At 40.8% G+C, this 14,559-nt stretch overlaps 1 long non-coding RNA gene across 1 annotated transcript in view; it reads left to right on the forward strand.

Moving 5' to 3' along the window:
- The window catches only part of LOC138364937 (uncharacterized), a 39,466-nt gene extending 25,824 nt beyond the window's left edge, over positions 1–13,642 (forward strand). The window contains exon 2 of the long non-coding RNA XR_011228633.1: positions 13,304–13,642. This is a non-coding gene — a long non-coding RNA (uncharacterized lncRNA). The remainder of the gene's footprint in view (positions 1–13,303) is intronic.
- The last annotated feature ends 917 nt before the right edge of the window (positions 13,643–14,559 follow it).

Here is a 14,559-nt window from a genome sequence, read left to right on the forward strand (position 1 = left end):
AAACATGTTATAGACAATGTGACATCATTGAACTTGAGTGGGAGGTCAATTTCACCCTGAACTTTTACTTTATTTCCTGAAATACCACTTAGAAAAGGTATGTGTGACTGTTTTAAAATAGTAGGGTGCTTACTCTCAATGTCTCTAAGAGCCGAGGGCTTGACAATATTAATTTTTGCACCTGAGTCAAGAAAAACTTTTAAAACTCTACCATGTACAATGGCTGAGACAAGGGGACCATCACTTGAGACTGGACAAGTTACTACTTTTGACTTATATTGTCTGGGATATCTGCGTCTTGTTTGTGTCAAATTTACTGTGGATCCGTCAACATCTACAACTGGTCTAGAGTCAGTGTCCTCCTCTGTCAAGTGTCCAAATCTATTTTGGGTAGCTACTGAATACACAGGGAGGGCACTAGGATTGGCTAACTTGAATTGGTTAGCGGATGGCCTTGGGGGTTTCCCGACGACATGGAGTGAACATTCTGAGCTCCAGCATTCTGTGACTGAGCATTATAATTTGAAGTTGCATTATAGCTGGGCTGGGAGTTGTAATTACGAGAGTTCTGATAATGTCTTGGACGCTGTGAGCCTCGCCAAGACTGACCATGGGAGTTACGAGGTGGAGATGTCCTTTGCCTAGCTCTACAATCCGCAGTGTGGTGACCAACTTGTTTATGGTACGTGCAATATGGAAGCCTAGAATGATTAGATTGATGAGGGGGCCGAGGGAATTGTCTAGGAGGTGATGATCTAGGGGCGGACCAACAGTCCCTTGCAAGGTGGTTACTCTTACCACAATGCCAACATGAGGGAGTGGATGGTTGTGGACTATGGCGTTTCGGCATTTTATGAGGCGGCGAATTTGACTGGGGGCTACGAGCATGGGTACGCTTCTGCGACCAAGAGTTTTGAGAATTTGTGGGAGGATGCTGAGAGCTTGTAACTACATTTACAGCATCAGAGGGTGGCAACAGTTGAGCACTTCGGGGAGCTAGTTTATCTGCGGCATTGTTAATAGCCTCAAATACTTCACCAATTTCATGTTTAACACCAAAATTTTGTTGCTCAACGATTGGTTTTGTATGCTCGGGGGCAAAATGCATTAAAGTACCAAATGCTATCATTTTGGCCATAGCCTCAGGGGACAGATTATTGTCTTTATCTAACCAAGTCGAATTATTCATAGCAGACACTAAGGCATAAAGATACTGATCGAGACGGCTAGTAAACGCATTAAACGATTCACCAGGCTGCATGGTGGTATTGGCAATTTTCTTGACTAACCTATACGGGTCAAGGTCTCCTTTATTAACAAAGTGACGGCGAAAGAAATCCTTAAATTCAGGCCAAGACTGGAGGCTAACAATGGCTTTCTCATCAACAACAAAACGTGCATCACCTTTAGTTGTGTCCACGGCTGACCGTGCAATTGCTAAGTATTCGGCATCAGTAGGCTTAGAAAAACGTGCAACTGTTTTCGCTTCAACCTTACTAAATCATGATTCTAATAAACGCGATTCCCCAGCAAAAAGAGGAATAGCCATTTCCTGAGCTGATCTCTGGCCATTGGGACGAGCAACTGTTCCCATTGATTCTGAAGGGGTTTCAACAGTGGTAGGCATTGTCACAGCCGTGGAAGTAATATTTGAACGCAGATTATAATTAAGTGCACCTGGCATCAGAAATAGTATACACAAAAATAAACACACAAAAAAATATCAACTTGGCTAAAGTAAAAAAAGAAATGGCACAAATAAAATTATTAAATTGGGCTAGGCAAGAAAATAATTAAGAACAAGCAATTGTAAACTAAATTTAGCAATCTTTCATTAAAAAATGACTGGAATTAGATGTATGTAAATTAATTAAACCAGACTAAGCACAGCAATTGAGAATATAAAAACTGGAAGTGCAATTGCAAAATTTCATTAAAAAGATTCAACACAACAAGTGGCAATGCAAGAAATATGTATGTAGCACATAAACTGGACACAGGAATGTATATAACTATGGTAAAAAAAAGTTATAATATGCAATGTTGAAGGAATAAATTTCAATTTTAGGCCTGGAGGAATTAAAAAAAAATTATATTGCACAAATCCTTAAATGCTACTAAAACAAGGATTTCTTACTTCACTGGAATTTGAATTTACCAATAACACTCTAGGAGATCAATTAAAATTCAATGAAATTACTGTAAGAAGCAGGAATGTTGAAATCACACAAGAAAACTGTGGGGAGTGGAGTACTGAACCAGCTCCAATATTGAACAAGTCACTGAATGGTTAATTCACAGGATATTATGGGAATTATGACATAAGTCACTTTTTAGCACTTGGCACGTTGTTCTCAACTAGCAATTACTTATCTCAGGGTTGTAATTTATGAGGATCACCAGTAGCCAAAGTAGGAGAAGCGTCGTGAAGATCTGAAGAGGCCCATGTGAGGCGTGTTTACAAACTGGATGCGATGGCAGCGCTCCTGGCGGCGGTGGCGCGAGACTCAGGGATCCCACACTGTTCACGCTAGAAGCACGAAGATAAATTCTGACGACGACAATATTGTGACGATGGAATAACCAGTTGATACTTGCGACGATGGCTGACGACGATTGCAGTAGCTTGCACCCTCACGAAGCTTGATACTGTCAGCTTGGGCGGCGGTGGTGGTGGGTGCAGGTTCCCACGTAGTGGCGCGAGATTCAAAAATGGCTGGCGCGGAAGCTTCCTTCCTCCTCACTGATGAATTAGCGTTCTCACAGGAAAATATTGACCCTTACTTCTGAAACGTTGGCCTGGAGTAGTGGTTGATGGCAGGACCCCGGTCTGGCACAATATTTGATGCGTGGGTGGCAGGATGGCGGCTTATGGCGGTGGCGGTGGCGGCTGGAACACGAGGCGATGCTGGGTACTTGAACTTTTGTTTCCAGAAAAAAAAAATTCTGGATCCCACTGCTGCTACCAGTATTCGTTTGCCTTGTTCGGGTAGAAGGTAGACACAGTAGTCGCTTCTGAATATATTTATTGACTGAGACAGCAAGGTATATATCTGCCTAGCCGAGGTCCTTCTACTCTGAGTCTGTGAGGATAACTGAGGCTGCTGGGAGCATGGCTTGATGCTCCTCTGTCTGGCATGACGTCAGAGGCCTACTTGCCTGTGATTGGTTACATTTCAACTGACAGAATTTGAGTATAACATGAATTTATAGATAGAGCTAGTACATACAATGCCTAAAGCCACTATTACGCAAAGCGTTTCAGGCAGGAAAAACACTAAAGACTAAAACATAATACTCATTGAGATTAAAGTATAAAATGTGTTGAGAAAATATAAAAATAAGAAAAGAGGGGAACATGGCAGAAAACAGCAAAAATACAATTTGGTCGACAAACAGCATTGTTTAAAAATAACTGACATGGGTTGACATTATAGGGGTAAGGTAGGTAACAGTTAGTTAGGTAGTGCTTAGTTTTTATCTTAAACTGGTTGAGAGAGGTACAGTCTTTAACATGATTGGGAAGGTCATTCCACATTCTGGTCCCTTGATTTGTAGAGCATTTCTAGTTCGATTAAGTCGTACTCTTGGAATATCAAAAAGGTATTTGTTTCTGGTGTGAAGCTCATGACTTCTGTTACAACCTTCAATGAAGCTTTTAAGGTCAGGATTGGCATTACAGTTCAACATTTTATATATATATAATTCACATGAGAGGATATGCATTGACTTAATATCTAACATATTCAGAGATTTGAGTAGAGGTACCGAGTGATGTCTGGGGCCAGAGTTGGATATTGTCCTAATAGGAGCTTTGTGTTGAGTAATTAGAGGATGTAAAGGATTTTGGGTAGTAGAACCCCAAGCACAAATACCATAGTTGAGATAAAAATAGATGAGGGAGTAATAGAGCGTCACCAGGGCAGGGCGAGGTACATAATATCTGATCTTAGAAAGAATGCCAACAGTTTTTGAAACTTTTTTTTTATATATTTAGAATGTGTCCCTGGAAATTCAGCTCGTGGTCAATGAGAACTCCAAGGAATTTCCCATCTATTTTGTTACAAATTTTGGTATTATTTATCCTGAGATTTATTTGATTTGAGTATTTATTGCCAAACAAAATATAGAAAGTTTTGTCCATGTTGAGGGTAAGTTTGTTGGCAGTTAGCCAAAGATGGACTTTATTTAGCTCAGTATTCCCTGTGACATTTAGAGCAAAGGGGTCAGGACTGGAGTAAATGAAAGTCGTGTCGTCAGCAAATAGAATTGGTTTGAGGTGTTGGGAGGCATTTGGAAGGTCATTAATGTAGATGAGAAAGAGGAGAGCGCAAAGTATGCTGCCCTGAGGAACACCAATGTTGATGTGTAGGGTGGGAGAAATTGAATTATTCACAGAAACATACTGGAGTCTGTTAGTAAGGTACGATTTGAGGTATTGCAGGGAGTGACCTCTGACTCCATAATGATGTATTTTACGAAGAAGGTTTTGGTGGTTGACAGTGTCAAAAGCCTTACGCAGGTCTACAAATAACCCAACAGGGAACTCATTTTTATCAAGAGCTGCATGTATCAAGTTAATCATACTAATAATTGCATCGTTAGTATTTTTGGGGGGGTTTGAAGCCTTATTGACAAGAGCTAAGTATATTGTGTTTGGCTAGATAAGAGTAAAGCTGCTTGTAGATGAGTTTTTCAAATATTTTTGACAAGTTTGGCAGGATTGATATAGGTCTGTAGTTGTTAACATCAGTGAGATCACCACATTTGTGGACATGGGTAACTCGCTTTTTTTTAGAATATCTGGAAAGGTTTGGAGTTCAAGTGACTTGTTGAAGAGCAATGCAATAGCAGGAGCTAAAGATCTGGAGGCTTTTTTGTAAATTAAAGTTGGTGTCTCCTCAAGATTTGATTTGGTTTTAAGCGAAAGGATTATCTCATTAACATCAGTGGAATTTGCAGGCGTTAGGTACAGAGACTGTGGATACTTACCTGTAAGATAGTCCTAAACATCAGTACTGGAAGATGGAATATCATTTGCAAGGGATGACCCAATGGAAGAGAAGAACCTATTGACTCAATAACAGTATCAGAGGCTGTAAGCTGACCATCGTTATTGGACAGGAGTATTGGTTTGTTATTTAAAGTCTTCTTTGATTCCAATATTTGTGAAATTGTGCTCCATGTTTTCTTAATGTTGCCCTTTGTTTTGGTAAATTTATCTTCGTAGTATTTAATTTTGGCTCTTCTAATTATTTTAGATAGCAATGATGAGCAATTCTGTGAAAATTTTTTGGAGATGATTCCTAACCTATACTTCTTCTCTAGGTCATGTTTTTATTAATAGATTTAAGTATTCTCTTTGTAAGCCAAGGATTGTTTAGCCTTTTAGTTGTGACTTGTTTCGTTAGCATAGGACAGTGGATGTTATAAAGGCTGAGAGTTTTTTGAAGAAAAGATTGCACTGCTAAGTTGATGTCCCCTGTGTTACCTAATTCGGTCTCCCAGTTGACATTAGCAGCAGCAGCTATAAAATTGCCCATGGCAGTTTCATTGTGCAGCCTAAATCTTATCTCCCTTGTCTCTAGAGGTGGTTTGTTAATGTGAGGAGAAATGTTGGGTAATGGTCTGTAGTGCTATTGATGATTATCCCTGAAGTAAGCGGAGAGGTTATGTTAGTCCAGATGTGATCAAGAGCCGTGGCAGTACTATCAGTGATTCTAGTAGGTCTAGTGATTAAGGGTATGAGGAAGCAGGAATTCATACAGTTGAGGAAGCTAGCAGCAGGAGGGTCCTCAGGCTCGCAGAGATCAATATTAAAGTCCCCTGCGATAATTAGATGGTTTTTGTTCAGTCTGTTATCTGTTTCCCTCACTAATATTTAATACTAATATTTAACACTAATATTTAACACTAATATTCCCTCACTTCAACGTCTGCTCTATTCATAGAATTATTTCTTCGATCTCTCTGTTTAGATTTATTTTCCTTTCTAAAGACAGTTGTGTCTGTTTAAGCAGTTTCCGTTATTTTTTCCTTCTGTACAGTCGTCTGCGTGTTCTCTTTCTAGAGTTGTAATCTTTCTGACCCTCCTCACAGGCATGTGCTCTAAGCAGATCTAGTAGGTTTCAGCTGTCAGTGGAGCTATTCCCTGTGTGAGAGTTTTGTCGCTTAAGATGGTTTCCCAATGAATGTTTCCAAGGTCTATATTTATTTCTTCCCAGTCGATCCTCTTATTGTTGAAATTGAATTGATTGAATAAGCCTTCTAGCTTGTTGGTTCTGTTGGAGTTACTACTGTTATTAATGTTAGTTTGCGCTTCAATGAGCTTACAGTGTGAGTGTGTAGAATCTGAGATTGTAATGTGTCTGATTAGTCTGGTGAGTAACGGTTGTGGTGTCAGTGTAGCCAAAAGTTTTGTTGTGTTTTAAATTATTTTTAATTATAAACAGTTTGTTAGGGTGTGCTAGAGGTACACTTTACTTCACATTTGACTTTTACACTAGAATATGAGCTCATTTTGGACATTGTCAAGATGAGTGTTTATTTACCATAACTGTTGTTGTTGTCTACCTTACATGGTACAAGCAGGCGAGTTGTGGCGTTCATTTACATAATTGTGTGTTAGACTTGAGACCAAATTTATTTATTTATTTATTTATTTATTTATTTATGCATATACAAGAATGTACATAAGGAATGTGAGGATACAAATATGGTAATTACAGTCTTGTAAAGCCACTAGCACGCGCAGTGTTTCGGGCAGGTCCTTAATCTAAGAAAATTTTAAGGAGGTAAATACTTGCAAAATTTATAGACAAAAAAATGATAACAGATTACATGAAATGAAAAAAAGAAGATGAGAGAAAATTGTAGATACAGTATATTAAAGCACATAGGTAGCTAAGATTGATTGCAATGACAGCTTGAATGGTAGTTGACAACAAATTGGTAGGCACAATACAGCAGAAACAATATAAGATTGATTGCAATGACAGCTTGAATGGTAGTTGACAAAAATTGGTAGTCACAATACAGCATATGGCTAGCACATAAAAGAAGACAGCAATGAACACAATGATAAGGTTGTTTGATATTACATAAAAATTAGGAGATTGGGTAACACTAGGTACAGAGCAAATTTAAAGCTCAGTGTAGGAAACTAAGAAGATGAAGTTAGGTACTTTTTGGTTTTGCTTTTAAATAAGGCAAAAGTTTTACAGTTTTTCAATTCACTAGGGAGTGAGTTCCATAGACTAGGTCCCTTAATTTGCATAGAGTGTTTACACAGATTAAGTTTGACCCTGGGGATATCAAAGAGATATTTATTTCTGGTGTGGTGATAATGGGTCCTATTACATCTGTCCAGGGAGAGTTTCAGAGCATGGTTTGCATTTAAGAACAGGGTTTTGCAAATGTAGTTGACACAAGAGAATGTGTGGAGGGAGTTAAAATTTAGCAAGTTTAGGGATTTAAACAAGGTAGCTGAGTGTTGTCTGAAAGCAGAGTTAGTTATTATTCTGATAGCAGATTTTTGCTGTGTGATGATGGGCTTAAGGTGGTTTGCAGTGGTAGACCCCCATGCACAGATACCATAATTAAGATAGGGGTAGATTAGTGCATAATATAGTGAGAGGAGAGCAGAGTTAGGAACATAATATCTGATTTTGGAGAGTATACCAACTGTCTTAGAGACTTTCTTAGTTATGTGTTGAATGTGGGTGCTGAAGTTGAGTCTCTTGTCTAGGAATAGGCCAAGAAACTTGCCATCATTTTTATTACTGATGTTAATGTTGTCTATCTGTATAGCTGAATTGCATTTGATGATTTGCTTCCAAATAAGATGTAGTAAGTCTTTTCGATGTTTAATGTTAGTTTGTTCGTTGACATCCATAAGTGGACTTTTTTTAATTCATTATTCACAACATTATTTAGTGTATGTGGGTTGAGGTTTGAATAGATAAGGGTAGTATCGTCAGCAAACAATATAGGTTTGAGAATATTAGAGACATTAGGCAGATCGTTTATAAATATAAGAAATAGAAGAGGTCCTAAGATGCTGCCCTGTGGCACTCCAACGGTAATTGGTAGAGTGGAAGAAGTTATATCATTGATGGTTACATATTGGTGTCTGTCACTAAGATAGGATCGGATGTAGTCAAGGGCAAGGCCTCGGATTCCATAATGCTGGAGTTTAAGTAAGAGGTAGTTGTGATTAACAGTATCAAAGGCTTTTCTTAGGTCAATGAAGAGTCCAATCGGAAACTCATTTTTGTCAAGGGCTGAGTAGATAACGTCAAGGAGACTAATGATTGAATCGTTGGTGCTCTTTTGGGACCGGAAGCCAAACTGGCAGGGGCTGAGTATGTCGAATTTTACGAGGTAGGAATAGAGCTGTTTGTAAATAATTTTTTCAAATATTTTTGATAGAATGGGTAGATTTGATATTGGTCTATAATTGTTTATGTCCGCCGGATTGCCTCCTTTATGGACTGGCGTTACTCTTGCTTTTTTGAGGATATCAGGGAAGGTGTGACACTCTATAGATTTGTTGAACAGTAGTGCTATGGGTAGGGCAAGGGCATGGGAGGCTCTCTTGTACACAATGGACGGAATTTCACTGGTGTTCTCTGCCTTGGTTTTTAGAGAGTGTATGATGGACACAACATCTGCCGGGCTGATTGGTGAAAGAAGAGAGTTTGGATAGCTGCCTGAGAGATATGTGTTAATATGTGTCTGAGTCTGTGGGATTTTACTGGCAAGATTAGCACCAACCGATGAAAAGAAACTATTAAATTCATTTGCCATTTCTAAATCAGTTGACGGTATATCCCCATCCTTGTAGAGTTTTATTTGGTTATGTGGGTGTTGTTTAGTTCCTAGGATACTTGAGATAGTTTTCCAAGTGCTTTTCATGTTGCCTTTTGCTTCATTGAATCTATTCACATAATATGCAAGTTTTGCCTTTCTTATGATACTGGTAAGCATTGATGAGTACCTTTTAGCTACTTCCTTTGAAACTAGGCCAATCCTAACTTTCTTTTCATATTCATGTTTCTTGTTGATTGAGTTGAGAATGCCACTTGTGAGCCATGGATTGTTTAATCTTTTGTCAGTTACTTGCTTGGTAAGAAGGGGACAATGAAGGTTGTAGAGGCTTAGAGTTTTGGAGAGGAAGAGGTTAGCTAATGAATTTATATCATGGGTATTATTGAATTCAGAATCCCAGTTAATATTGTGAAGTGCCTCTGTAAGACTGACTAAAGCTGATTCACTGTGTAGCCTAAATTAAAGTTTCTTGCTTTTTGGTGGTGTTATGTCCATGTTCGCTATGAGAAAGGTAGGATAGTGGTCAGTTGTTCTGTCGTAGATTATACCAGATACAAGGGGAGCTGTTATGTTTGTCCATATGTGGTCCAAGGTAGTGGCTGATGTTTGAGTGACTCGGGTAGGTTTGGTGATTGTGGGGATTAGCATACAGGAGTTCATGCTGTTAAGGAAATAGTCAACTTGAGAGCAATTTTGTTGACCCAGGTCAATATTAAAGTCTCCTCCCAGAATGATGTGGTTTTTGTTGAGATTGTTGTTTATAATAAGATTCCTTAGGTTGTCTGAGAAAGAAGCTATGTTAGTATTGGGAAATCTATAGATGGCTCCAATAGTCAAAGAGGATTTAAGGGATTTAATTGTAAACTGAGCAAAAGTATATTCACAGTAGTCATCTCTGTCACTAATAACACTGTTGCAGATAAATGTATCTCGGTAATATATAGCTGTGCCACCACCTTTTTTATTAGGCCTACAGTTATGAATGGCTTTATAACCAGCTAAGTTGTAGAGTTGGGTATAGTCTTTATTTAGCCAAGTTTCTGTTAAAATAATGAACGATAGGTTAGTACCTATTGCTGTGAGTAATGCATTTAAATCGTCAAAATGTTTACCAAGTGATCTAACATTTTGGTTATAAACTGATAGACAGGTACTATTTTGAAGTTTGTTTTTAGCCTGGTGTGCTGTGAAATACTTGCAATAATGATGATCTATGTGCTGGTTGGTGTAGATATGAGACAGAAGATTTTGATCAGGATCAATATCAGTGTGCATAGAGATGCAGAGGGATCACGATACAAGATACACGATAAAGCAAAACACAAGAATAAAAGCAAATACAATAAAATAGTAACAATTTAGAAGTAAAATAAAGATCCAATAGATAGCCAGGGAGGACACAGAAGTTACATAAAATAAAAAACAAAAAATCAGTAGAGACTGACAATATAAATATAAAATAAAAAATAATAGGAAAAATAATAATCATAAAAAAAATGATCTTGAAGATAATTAGCTTAGTAATGGTTAATTAACAGGGTAATAAAAAGCCCTAGGTTTAGTGACAAGGGGATTAACTAAGAACAAATAATTAAGAGTATAAAACAGGCAAAGATGACAAACAAAAAAAAATAAAATAAAAATAAAAATAAACACCTTTGGAAAGGAAAGGCAGAGCTTAAGTACACTTTGGTTGTATGTGAGACTACAAATTATGTTCTGGTTATTCAGCTGATATCCCACAGTCATCCAGGAAAGAAGTGAGGTGTGCCTCAGTGGTTATGACATAAGTTTTTCCAGAGTCAGTCTTCCTAGCTATTATTTTACCATCGCGCACAAAACAATGTTTAATAGCAGTGGATCTTTTGCAAATTCCACGTAGTTTAAATAAGAGATTTTGTCTGAATCTGGTAAGACATTCGTTCACATAAACATTGGATTTCCTAGCGACTGCAGTAGTGATAAGGTCTGACTTGCGGGAGCAGCTATCTAACTTCACACGTATCTTTCTGTTGTTTGTACCAGATGATTTGGTACCCACTCTATAAGCTGACTTAATGTCTCTTGCTTCGATTGAATAATTCAACTTAGTACGCAATTCCTGTATCACGATGGCAGTACAGTCTTCTCTGTCAGTTTCATGGGGAAAATCATGTGATGAGATGATGACAGAATCAAGGAGCTTAAGTTGGTCTGATTCGTCTTGGGTTGCAGTGTGTTGCTGTTGTAGGGAGTTAAAATGGTTCTCTAACTTTTGTAGCATCTCTTCTTGCTTCTTAGAGGTTTCTGCTGGTTTAAAGTTAGTAACCGAGATCTGAAGAGAGCTTAATTCCTGTTCGAGGTGGCCGACTCTGGCAGACAGATCTTGGTTAATCTTGTGCATGGCCAAAGCATCACTCTGAAGCTTCATTATCAGGTCCGACTGCTCTCGGATTATAGACTTTTGGTCATCATGTATTTGAGTCAATAATCTGAGCCATGGATTATCAGCGAGACGCTTAAAGTCAGAACATGGGGAGGCAGCTCGTTTAAGTTGCTCCATATGGTTACATAACTGTTGTAAGGCTCGAGTCAGTGACGACGCTTCAATCAGCTGAGAAGGTTTGTTATTGTTGACGCAGGGAGGGTCGGTACTCCCCCCGGTAGCCACTAAGGGGGAGACAGCCGCGTTATTCCTGTTGCTAGCTTGGCTGGTTGGGTTCAACCTGATAGGTGTGCTATCATTCTTTGCGGCCTTGCCGAGCTTAGAATTGTTTTGCATGGTAGCAGCAGAGATTTACGCAGCAGATGGGGGTAGACTCGTTGATATGGCAGCAGCAAACGTCAGGTTAGCTTCCTCCAGGGAGCAACACTAATGAGGTCGAGATGAGCTAGTAGGTTGGGTTTTGTCGAATATTTCGGTCACAATTAGGTCACTGGGTACTTAGCTGCCTTCTGGGGTTGTTACATCATGTTTGGGATGTTGTGGGCTCAAGGAGCAGCTGATAAAGTTGGAGGGGCAGCAGGGTCGTCAGGAGCGGATGAGCGTTCGAGCGTGAAAAGATCTTTTGGATGTAATTTGATTCATTTGTTAAGAGCACGTTGTTACGGCCCTACTGGGATGCAACCGGGTTCTTTTCTGATGGTATTAGTTTTTTGGGTATCCGGCCCCAAGTTAGTAGAGGCTTTCAAGGGGTGAGCTCCGTAACGCAAGTAAAATCAACGGGGGAGGTACATTAAATACAAAAGTATACTTAATTATATATATTCCTTTCCCACCACCATATGTAAATTAAAGTCACAAAAAGGAATTATTACTACACAGTATTTACATCTTCATCTTCCTCTGAAGACACTGGATACTTGGCGATGCTCACTCTGGGTAGCCTTAACTGATTTTCTCTTCCGTCGCCCAGAACCCACGATGAATCTACCCTGGCCACAGGCAGCCAAATTACAATCCCACTGGGTGCCTCATCGTGATGGCCTACAACCACAGTCCAGCCTGTAGCTGGCAGGTATTAGTCAGCCTCGCTGTTAGGCCACTCCACGACTAATACCACGGTTGCGAGCTTTAGGCAGGAGCCTCGTGTGACTCGCTGTTCACTCTCCTCAGTCGCACCGCAGTGGGTGGTCTCTTCCACCAGCCAGCCCCGGAGACGGCGAATCCCGTCACTGCCACTCCTCAGGCAGGCTATCACACGCTCAGCAGAGTTCGTCCGGGGGTGGCTCACAACTTCTACCAAGCAGACTAGTGAAGAGACCTTGACTGCCTTGGGTAGACTGATTCAACGTACCTCACAGCCATCCTAGGTTGACTCTGAAAGCAGACACGTCATCAGTACTGGGGACACTACATGGGAACACTAGGAAACATCACTTACTAGCTTAGACACAAATGTCCACCTATTCGCTCCATAGATGGCGTTCACTGTCTACGCGCCACCTCACCAGAGGTCAGCAGCGGCTACATCACAAGCTGACTAGGACAGGCATCGAGCACTTATTGCTGGCATCTCTCATCATCACTAGATGGCATTGTCCATGTTGTGGGATTTTCGGGAGCGGACTCACAGATGGCGTGGACTTCACGGCTTCGTGCTCGGTCGAGTTATTTTGGTTCGTAACACACGTGCCCAAAGACCATGCTTTGGGCACACTATACAGTAATGTAAGTTTGCCTCGGGTAATAAATAACAGTGATCATCATTACCCGGTTTCAGGGGATGGACGGTGTTTCAGGCCATCCTCCAAAGGTTTCACAATGTCAAGAAAACGGTCAATTTAAAGTAGTCTCTCCTACCCTACCAGAGGCTCCAAAACAGAAAATGGGACAGTATATCACTTTCTTGAGTTGCTTTCATTTTCTCGTAAATTTTTTGGCCTTGTGTTATGCATATGAGCAAAAAGTGATGCTTTTTATCGGAGGACAGGTTAGGTATTTACTCGGAGTAGAGAGAATATTATAGAGAATCTTTTTTTTTCTCTTTGGCAGGAACACCAATTGAATATGGCGTTGCTTGTGTCGGTGTGGTGGCGAAGTGATCTGGCCGCAGCGGTGCGACCCATCGTGGCTATACTGATTTATGTGCTGGATGATCCCGGAAGAACCTTAGTTGGCCCTTAGCGTGCATCTTAGCCCGGTCACAAGTTCGAACCTTCATTACGGCCTTTGTGGATTTGTTCATTAAATGTATCATGATATTGTGATTTCTGTATCACAAGTGATGTTCTTTTCCTTAAGAATGTATTCCATGATTTGTATACAGATAAAGGTTTGATTGATAACAGTTGTGTACCTCAACTTGTCTTGATAATAAACAATAAAAGTATATTTGAGTTTAAAAACTTATTATTGCTGTCAAGTTTCATAATTTCTGGAGTACAAGATGACTGGTATTGGCCCTTTTAACCCCTCTGTGGTGCCTCCTTGCCGTGGTGAGGGGCTCACGTACACCTCCCTGTGACTGGTGTAGGTTGCCTTTGCCCCCTCTCCTGCCCCTTTTTGGGTGGTGGAAGTGCTGAAGGGCACTACGTAGGGGCCTTATGAGCCATCGGACCACCCGCTGGAGGGGTCGCCTGTTAGGGGCCGCCCTGAGTGGATGGTTGGGTGTCCAGGCTGGGACGATAGGGGGAATGGGGTCTTAGCACCAGTGTGGGAGAATGGACGATGTAGTAGGACTCCCCTGTTGAAAAGGGGGAGCACCGCTGGGGACAACGCACCCTTCCTGCACTGGCCCGCGCTCAGCCTCCCTGGCTGCCCTGGTAGGTGGTATCTCTTGGTTCCAGGTCCCAAACTTTTGATATTGTTTGCTGCATGGATGACGACACGACTTCTCTTACCCAGGCTCATGGGGTGGGTGACCAAGCCCCTGAGTCGGACTGCCCTGGAAGACCAGGATCTGTAGCCCCCGCTACAGAGCCCGGTTTAGGCCCAGACCAGACTCTTCCTTCCTGCTCCCCTCCTTCCTCTGTGGTTGGGTCGAGCCCCAAGCCTGCTGTGGTGACCGCCTCGTCCCCTTGCATGGCTCCATCTTATTGTGGCTACTACGCCTTTTGACCCATCTCTCTCTAAAGGTTCTCATCGCCGTCCCCGCCACGGCTACTCTCGTATGCTCCCTTCCTATACTAATTCGTACCATGCTTTGTTTGGTCCTGCTACATGGACTAAGTACTTTGACCTCCATCCTTTACATTCAACTCCTGACAATTTTTCCCTTCATAGGCATCTTGTAGATTCCGTAGATGCCT

The sequence above is a fragment of the Procambarus clarkii genome, chromosome 15 (assembly GCF_040958095.1).
Source record: "Procambarus clarkii isolate CNS0578487 chromosome 15, FALCON_Pclarkii_2.0, whole genome shotgun sequence".
NCBI classification, from domain to species: Eukaryota; Metazoa; Arthropoda; class Malacostraca; order Decapoda; family Cambaridae; genus Procambarus; species Procambarus clarkii.